Raw genomic sequence first — 8,616 nt, forward strand, 5'->3', positions numbered from 1 at the left:
AGAAGGAGCTCTCTGTGATGGCGACAGACGAGTGGAAACGTGTGAAGGGCTTGCTTCTGGAGCACTCTGCCTGGCCCCTCAGGCACCCAGGACCCCAGAGGTCCTGCTGGGGACCCCAGTTTACAGAGGAGGATACTGAGACAGAGAGGAGGCGGCTCGGCAAGGCCACACACTGGTGAGGGGTGGGCACAGGACTGTGGCGCCCCCCCATGCCGGCGCCACCCCCGACCACGAAGCGTATCCGGCCTCCCACAGTGGAAAGAGTCGAAGCTGCCAGATCCAAATCCTGGCTTTGCTGCTTAGCAGCTGTGTGCTCGCAGGGAAGTCACCACGCCGGTAGGAGTGGTAACCTGTCCTTGCTCACGGAACGTCCCCAGGATTAAATGGGCTGGTGTTGACAAAGCGCCCGGGGCGGGGGCTCCGTGGCGACTCACGGGTCTCCCCGGCGACTCACGGGTCTCCGCAGCAGGTCGGGGCTCCTGCAGGCCTGGGAGCCAGCGTTCCCGTGCCCAGGGCCGGCAGGGGAATTCCGCCCTGGGCTGGCAGTGCCCTCGTCCCCGCCCCTTCCCTGGCCCCGCGCTTCGGGCCCCTTCTGGAAGCCACCAGGTGGCTCACAGCCTGCTCCATAATCCCGGCCTGCGGCGTATGGAGTCCACACACCTCCTCCGACTTTCAGCGTAGCTTCACAGATTACAAACTACGCTCAGACACGTTATCTTTGCGCGTCACCATCCCCCAAAGGAAGGCAGCGCTCGGCCCGTATTATGGAGGAGGGAACGGAGGTTCGGAGCTGCACCCGGACTTCGCTGTGCGAAAGGGGAGGAAGGCACAGCCCGAACTCAGCTCTGTCCGGCTCAGAAGCCAACTGGCAGGGACACTGGTGGCCTGCGCCCCCGGACTTGGGCCACCATGCCCAGTCCCGTGGAATGGGGACAATAGACGTTTGCACAGAGAAGAGAGATGGCTACAAAGCCCATTCCACCTCATTGCTCACGGCCCTCAGAGGGAAGCCCCCCGCCCCAGCTGCCCCGATCCTAGGCTTGTGACGTTTCCTGACAGCTGTCCATCCTTCCTTCCTTCCCTCTTTCCGTCCTCCATCCAACCCCTCACTCGCTCATCCATCCATCCATCCACCCATCCATCCGCTCGCCCATCTGTCCATCCTGCCCAGGCACCCCTGGCCTAGGCACCGGCCACAGAACTAAATCAGGAATGAAGTGGTCTCCACCCTTCCAGCACAGAGAGAAGCTCCACTGCCTCTGGGCCTCCTGGGTGTTTCTGTTATTAAGTGGACCCGTGGTGGTAATGACAGTAACGTTTACTGAGCACGTAATTACGCGTCGGGCTCTGCACCAAGCATGGTCCTTGGATTTCCTCATTTGATTCTTGAAAGAAACTTGTGAGGTGGGCAATATCCCCATTTTTAGATGAGGACACCGAGGCTCCAAGAGGTCATGTAACTTGCCCAAGGTCACACAGCTAGCAGGGATGGAGACTGGGGGTCGAGCCCGGACGGTCCCTCCAGAGCTCTGGGATAATAAATCATGGTCATCACTGTGATGGACCCAGGAGCCCAGAATATTATGATTCTTACCCGTAGCCCTCAAAACCACCCTTGTAACGTATTATTCTCATTACCAACGTTATCAGCCTTATTTTGCACACGAGGACACTGAAGCTCAGGGTGAACGGAGCAGCCCGACACTGGAATTGGGGCGTGAACCCAGGAGGGTGCACTAGGCAGGCACCACCGGTCTCATGGCCCCCTTGACTCATTTCCTCATTCAGTCAACAGCCACAGCCGCGGAGGTTCAGGGACGATCGGCTGTGGTTCCTGCCTGGCCGCTGCAGGAAGGGCTGGAACAGGGGGAACAGGGTGAACAGTACCACAGTGACATGCCTGCTCATCGTAATAAAGTGAGAATACGGAGAGCTGACGCGGTCGTCAATGCACACTCTGTGCTCACTAAGCACCTCTGCAAACCTTATCCGGTTCTCACAATAACCCACTTTTGTAGGTGAGGAAACAGAGGCCCGGGGGTCATATAACCACCCAGGGTCATAGAGTTCGGAACAGGCGGAGGGGGGACTTGTCCTGGCTGGAGCCCCAGGCACAGGTTCTCCAGGGATCTGTGGATCTGTGCCAGGATCCTCCCTCCCTCCCACCCGTTGCCCTGACGATGGGCCTCCGCTCAGAGGCTCTGCTCATTCCCCAAAGGCCTCAGGGTCCCAGGGATCAGATTCCAGGCAGTCATACCCAGAGGATGCCACATTCCCGACCTGCTCCCTGAAACACTGAAACAGCAGAGACCTTGGAAACCAGCCCATGGCGGGGGCATGCTGGACTGCCACCCAGAGGTGAAGGTTGGGCCTCTGGGGCTCAGTGATGATGCTGGGCTTCCTGCAAAGGGACACAGAGGCTCCCTGCCCCCATTTTCTGGATGTAGAGACTGAGGCTCAGGGCTGGCAGCTCTAGCACAGACATCCCGGGCCCCACGTCCTGAAGCCCAGCCTGGGAGGTAGTGGAGAAGGAGCAGGGCTCAGAGGGAAGGAGAAAGGGGACTTTCCCGACTTTGGTATTAGTGTCTGTGGTTCCATGATTTGATTTTTAGAATTTCCATTTTTAGTGTCTTATACTTATTCCCCCATCCCAAAGGGCCCTGTCTGGCTATGACCCCAGGCACCCGCTTCCTCTCTCTGGGCTCTGTTCTCCTTAGGGAAAGGGAGACTCAGAGCTTGGCCCTGGGGTTTCCTGGGGGTGCTGGAAGGTAATGCATATGAAGGGGATTTGTAACAAGGGAACCTGCCAATGTGAAAATTGGAAGATGCCACTGGGAGCCCAAGCCTCTGCGAGACCCGCTTCAAGACTTTTCTCATGCCGCTCCTCTTCTGGGCCTGGCACAGTCCTACTCACCCTTTAAGACCCAAGCCAAAAGTCACCTCCTCCAGGGAGCCCTCCCTGCCCCCTCAGGCAGGGTGGGACCTTGCAGATGCCTGTTTAATTCTATTCTGCCCCCAACAAACACATGGCAAAACCAGGTCCTGTCTTCATTGTTCTGGTCTCCGGGGCCTGGCACTGTGTCCAGGCACAGGGTAGGTGCTCCGGAAATGTGGACTGAATGCAAGCTAAATTGCATTGGCTGTTGGTCTACGAATCCAGCTGTACACGGGAGATTCTTCCCGAAAAGAAAAGGAGCCTGAAGTGAAAGCAAACCACCATCCTTTCTGTAACCAGCTCGGGGAGCCGCGGAGGAAATTCTCACACTGGATGATGGAAGGAATTTGCCTTTATTTTTAATTTGCGCCAATATCTAAGAAAGCGGCACTTTATCCTGAGCCCATCATGCACTGAGGAGCTTTGAATGTGGCGCAGGAGGCAAACTTTCCCGGCCCAATTTCCTCATGCAAATCTCTCGGTGGCGGCCCGAGCCATCCCCGCCCTCCGCCGGGCATTTCTCTGACGCTTGCCAGCCAGGAATAATCAGATTATGTAGCTGGGTTTTAAAAGATCACGGTTTGTCTCATTTTCCAGGGAAGTGTGAACAAAAAATTTTTTTCCTCCCAGGGCTCTGTTAAGAGCTTCCAGAACTTAATTCAGTGTTAAATGGGTGTAATTTGGGAAACTCATGCATTATTTCTTAATTTCTCGAGGCGAGTCTGCACGCATCTGCTGAGGTACGTGTGCGTGCGGACAGATGGGCGGTAATCGGAGTGTGCACCCTAGTCGAGGGAGGGAAAGGGGCAGGCTGTCTCGAGAACACGCAAAGTAAACGCTCCATTCAGGGCTGACGTCCGGAAATCTGGGATGGGAGGCATTTGCATTTCGTCTGGCTTCTGCTTTTCCACTCTGATGGCCAATGGCCTGGAGGGGGTGGGGGTGAGGGTAGGGGTGTCTGAAGCCTTTTCGGGAAGGGAGTGCAATTTTACCATCCAAGCCCCCTCCCGATCCCCCAGCCCAGGCAGCCTCAGGGGCCTCTGAAAAACACCTTCCAAGTCTGCATCGTATCGCTGAACATCCTTGGCCCTCAAGGATGCCCATTCACTGTGACTTTGAGCACATCCGGGGCCGGCTCTGGATTCAGTGTCCCCATCTGTATCTGGGTACGTGGACAAGTTTCCAGCTCCCTCTCAGGACCCACAGCAGCAGCTCCTGGGGCTTCCCTCTAACTTAGCATTGCACACAGGCCCCAGATGTGCTGGGGTCCCCTTCTTTGTCTGATAACCCCAACTTTAGGCTATGGAGAGTGGGGGCTCCCACACCCAAGACGCTACCAGTACCCCTTCCCCCACAACCCTCATGTCCCGCATTGCTGAATGAGAAAACAACTCAGAGGGCAAGTGACTCGCCAGTGAGTGGCCAAGTCAGAATGCCCAGAGAAGGCTCTCCAGAAAATGTCCAACCTGGTCGCAGCCAAGGGGAAAAGGAGGGAGGGGCTTGTCACAAGGGGGCCTAGCTGACACGTGGGAGGGGGGTACAGTAACAGGGTCAGGGGTGCCAAGACAACCATCGTCACAGCCAGAGAATTATCTATTTATATACTCAGTCACCCAACAAATTGAGCGCTGGTCATCCCTAGGCAGGGACTCCATGAGGACAGGTCTGAGGGGGCTTTGGGATCTTCTCTATATCCCCAGTGGGGGTCACACACAGAGAAGGGGTCAAGGAATGTGTGAGCTGGAGGAAGGAAGTCAGGAAGGAAAAAAAGAGAGGGATGGAGAGAGGAGGAGAGGGAACTTCCTTCCTGTCAGGCTTTGTGCGGAGTGAGGCCAAAACCAAAAGAGTGGGTGGCACCTGCTGTCCCCAGGAGGCCGTGACCCAGGCCTCTGGTCACCCTCTCGCTTTTGGGGGCTCCAGATGTTCAGGACTCCACCTTATGGAAGAATGTTTAGGACACATGGCCCTCCCGTTCTTAGAGGTTGACTAGGATTTCAGTAACTTCTAGAAAGAGCAGCTGGGCTGGGAAAAGCCACTTTTTGAGGGAGCTGGGGATGGGGCTCTTAGTTCATCCTAGGATCAATGTGAATCTGTTGTGTGACTCAGCCTGGGGAGAAGCAAACCAACAGAGGCTGTGTTAACAGAGGCAGAGTGTCCCCAAGAAGGGAGGTGATACCTATCACCCTGAGCATCAGATGGGCCACGCTCTGGCTCGGTCCAGAGCCGGGGAACCAGAACAATGTCTCGGAAGTGAGTCTCCAGAGAGCCTGACCCGCAGCAGCTCACAGCACGGTGTGTGAGGGCCGGGCTCTAGGCGGAGCGGTGTACTGGTTAGGAGCAGGATCCCAGTGGGTTATTCGGAACCCCTCTGAGGCTGTTTTGTCTGCACAACAACATCCATAATGACCAGTTCACGCAGATGGTGTGCGGATTAAGGGGGTGTTGGGGCTTGGGGCTTGCTCAGCACAAGGTCTGGCACGTAGTAGGCCTTCTGGCCCCCGCCACCAGATGCTAGCCTAGTGCCGTGGAGGCGCCATCCTGCCCGTGTGTCAGCAAAGTCATTTGTCATATGCAGGCGGGTGAAGCGGCCAGAACTGGTGTCTGCTTGCTCCCTCCCTCTCTTAGAAGGCAAGGGCCTGGCCATGAGGCACTCGTCTCCCGCAGTGTGGCCGGAAGCGGGGAGGGCTGTCGAGGGCTTGGCTGATTGTCCCAGAGAGTTGGAAACCAGATCCATCTTCTTGTCTTCCAAACTACCCCTCCCTCTGCCCACCCCCACCATGGGTTCCCACCCGTGGGCCACGTAAGTGTCCGAGCTCCAAACCCACCCATCCTCCCCTCCTTGCCGCCCCACCCCTGCTTCTGAACCCTCCCCCAGGCCGGGGGAGGGGGGGCGGGGGGTGTCCAGCTCCCTGGTGCCAGGGCTGCATGGCAGCACCATCTGCTGCCTGTCCCCCTAGTCCTGCAGCCCACCGCCCCCCCCCCAGGCCAATCTGCATCATCACCCATAGAGGGTCTCTGCCCAGAACACCTTCTGCTCCTCCCTTCTGGCTGCTTCAGGCCTGCCTTCTGGACCAGGCCCTCCTGGCACCCCTCCTCGGGCTCTCTGGGGCAGACCCTCCCCACCTGCGCCCCCACTGCCTCGGCTTCCCCCAGGCAGGGCTCCAGCCCTGCTGGCTCGTTAGGGGCTGTTTTCTCAAGAGCTGCCAAGGGTAGAGCCGATGCCCTTCAGCAGCAGCGACGGGGGCTCGCTGGGCAGTCTGCGTGAAGGAATGAATGGATGGATGGCTAACGGGACCAGGGAGGGGCTCTCAGCGGCTCCCTGGGGCGGGCCTCCCTCCCCCCTTTCTCTCCCCTACAAAAGTCTGAGCAGCGCTGGCCCTGCCCCCACCCCTCCCGTCCAGCCAGACAGGCTTCGGGCTGGGTGGCTCGGGACTGGGGGTGGGACACACGCTCACAATCGCACACATTTACACACACACTCACAGAGTCACACCACCACACACATTTACACGCACACCATGGGTGCTACAAACTCTCACGCCACACACACTAGCATGTCCACATACTCTCACATACACACGCAGCTCCAAGCTGAACTGCTTCTCCTCACCTTCCCGTCAGTCCACTACCTCCCAGATGCCTGACACAGAGCCAGGAACCCCGGGTGACGGTGACATGAAAGAAACTGGCAGTACCCCCTACCTGGGGCTTTCACCTTGAGCCCCAAGGTGCAGGGGCCACCTGGCTCCAGGGAACTTTCTGGCCACCTCCTGCTCCACACTCAACCCCCCGTCAGGACAGCCACAGCAGACAGCCTCTCTGGAGAGACGGATGGCTCGCAGGGGGCTGTCCTGCCCCGAGCAGCCACAGATTCAGGGGCTGGGGGAACCCCCCAATTCTGGACAACGCTGACCAGCATGGGGATTGTCCTGAGCTGCCACCAGGGGCCCAGGGTTTATTGTGATTCTGCTTTGAAAACCATTTCCAACCATACCCTGAAGACTGCCTGTCGGTGAAATGTCCTGCGGGGCCACATGCTTCCTGGTCACATTCAAACCATCTGACAGGTGAAGAAACAAGGGATGATGGAGGGACCCCCCCCCCCTTAGTCTGGCTCTGAATAGGGCCTAACTGGCTGGCTCAACAGCATTTCAATCACAGCCCAGCGTGGGATTCACAGGACACCAGTGACTGAAGATGTTGTAGACCCACAGGGGTCAAGGCCCTCATTCTATAGACTAGGGAACTGAGGCCCAGAGAAGGGCAGGAAACTGCCTGGGGTCACAGAGCCAACAGCACACCATCAGAAACTGACAGGCCCTGCTCAGTGCAACCTCCACCAACCTTCAGAGGTGGCAAGGGCTCCCGTGCCACTTTACAGATGGGGAAACAGAGACTCTGAGAGGTCAAGCACCTTGCTCAAGGTCACCCAGCCAGGGAAGAGAGGGCTAGAGGCCACCCACTGTGATTCCTGGTGCCAAGCACTTTCTGCTCCCCCCATCCAGCTCTGGGGTTCCTTGGGCAGGAGCAGTCACTAAGCCAAGGGATCAGAGAGGCCGGGAGAGGGGGGGTAGACACAAAGAAGCATACAGACATACTCCCACGGCAGATTATGTAACTCCCCTTCCCTGGCCCCATCGCCCCAGGGGTGCAGACCGCCACCCACACCGACCTCCGGGCCTGGCCCACCGGCCCGACACTAGCTCTCTCCAAAGAGAGGACAGTTGGAGGCGCCAGGGCGCACTGGCATTTCTTCCTTTCTTTTTTCCCTCCGGCTGACTTAACAAATACTAATACTGATAATGATAATAATAATTAGAATAAATATAACCTGAAGACGCTTGGGGTCTCGTTGCCATGACAACCGCTCGCGCTAGTGAGCTTCGGAGGCCGCCGCCGGGCCACCCGGCCCCAGGCGCGGGATCAATATTGATTCGGCCCCGGGAATCGGCGGCGGCTCCACTGGGGCCACGCGGCAGGCGGGGAGCCAGGGGCGCGCTCTTGGAGGGGGTCTTCCTGGTCGCCCGCGCCGCCCAGCTGGGGCCCCCGGAACCGGCTGGGTCCCCCCCAGCGTGCCTCCGGAACTCTGTCCGGCGCGCACGGGGCTCCCGGCTCGCTGCGCTCCGGGACTAGGTCCTCGGACGCCGGTCCCCACCTCGGACGAGCATTCCGGTCCCAACTGCCTCGTACCGGCACGACGCGCTCCGGACTGCTCCTCCGACCCGGGCCCGCCTCCTCCCCAAGGTTCAGCGACCCCGACCTTGATTAGCCCTGGCGCGGACCCGAACGCCAGAGCACCGGCTACCCCACGCGGCTCCCGCCCCCAGACTCTCCGCCCGGCGTCCCCGGCCCCTTTCCAAGGCACCGCCGGACCCTCCCTCCGAAGCACCCAACGCGGCTCTCCCAGTGCGCCCAGCCCTCCCCGCGCCGGGCGCCCGCACCCCTTTCGGCGGAGCCCCGGCGCCGAAGACCCCGCCCCCCCACTCGCCGGGACCCTCCCCCTCCCGGAGCCCCGCCCCCGGCCCCCTCTGCCGGGGGCGCTCGGCCCCCGGCCCCCTCTGCCGGGGGCGCTCGGACCCCGGCCCGGCGCGCCCCTCCCCCGCGCGGCCCCAGCCCGGCCCGCCCCGGGGCGCCGCTCACCTCGTGCCCGCCGCCCGCTCGCTCCTCGCTCCGCCGCCGGG

The 8,616-nt window shown here is 59.6% G+C and overlaps 1 protein-coding gene across 2 annotated transcripts in view; it reads right to left on the bottom strand.

Moving 5' to 3' along the window:
* SHISAL1 (shisa like 1) overlaps window positions 1-8,616 on the bottom strand; it is a 133,092-nt gene that overhangs the window by 63,342 nt on the left and 61,134 nt on the right. The window contains exon 1 of one of the 2 annotated variants that reach the window (XM_032416383.1): window positions 8,576-8,610. The exons of the other annotated variant lie outside the window; for it this stretch is intronic. The gene's annotated coding sequence lies outside the window, so the exon portion shown is untranslated. Of the gene's footprint in view, window positions 1-8,575; window positions 8,611-8,616 lie in introns of those variants that run through there. 2 annotated transcript variants of the gene reach the window in all.

The sequence above is a fragment of the Phoca vitulina genome, unplaced genomic scaffold (assembly GCF_004348235.1).
Source record: "Phoca vitulina isolate PV1807 unplaced genomic scaffold, GSC_HSeal_1.0 scaffold19, whole genome shotgun sequence".
Taxonomy (NCBI): Eukaryota; Metazoa; Chordata; class Mammalia; order Carnivora; family Phocidae; genus Phoca; species Phoca vitulina.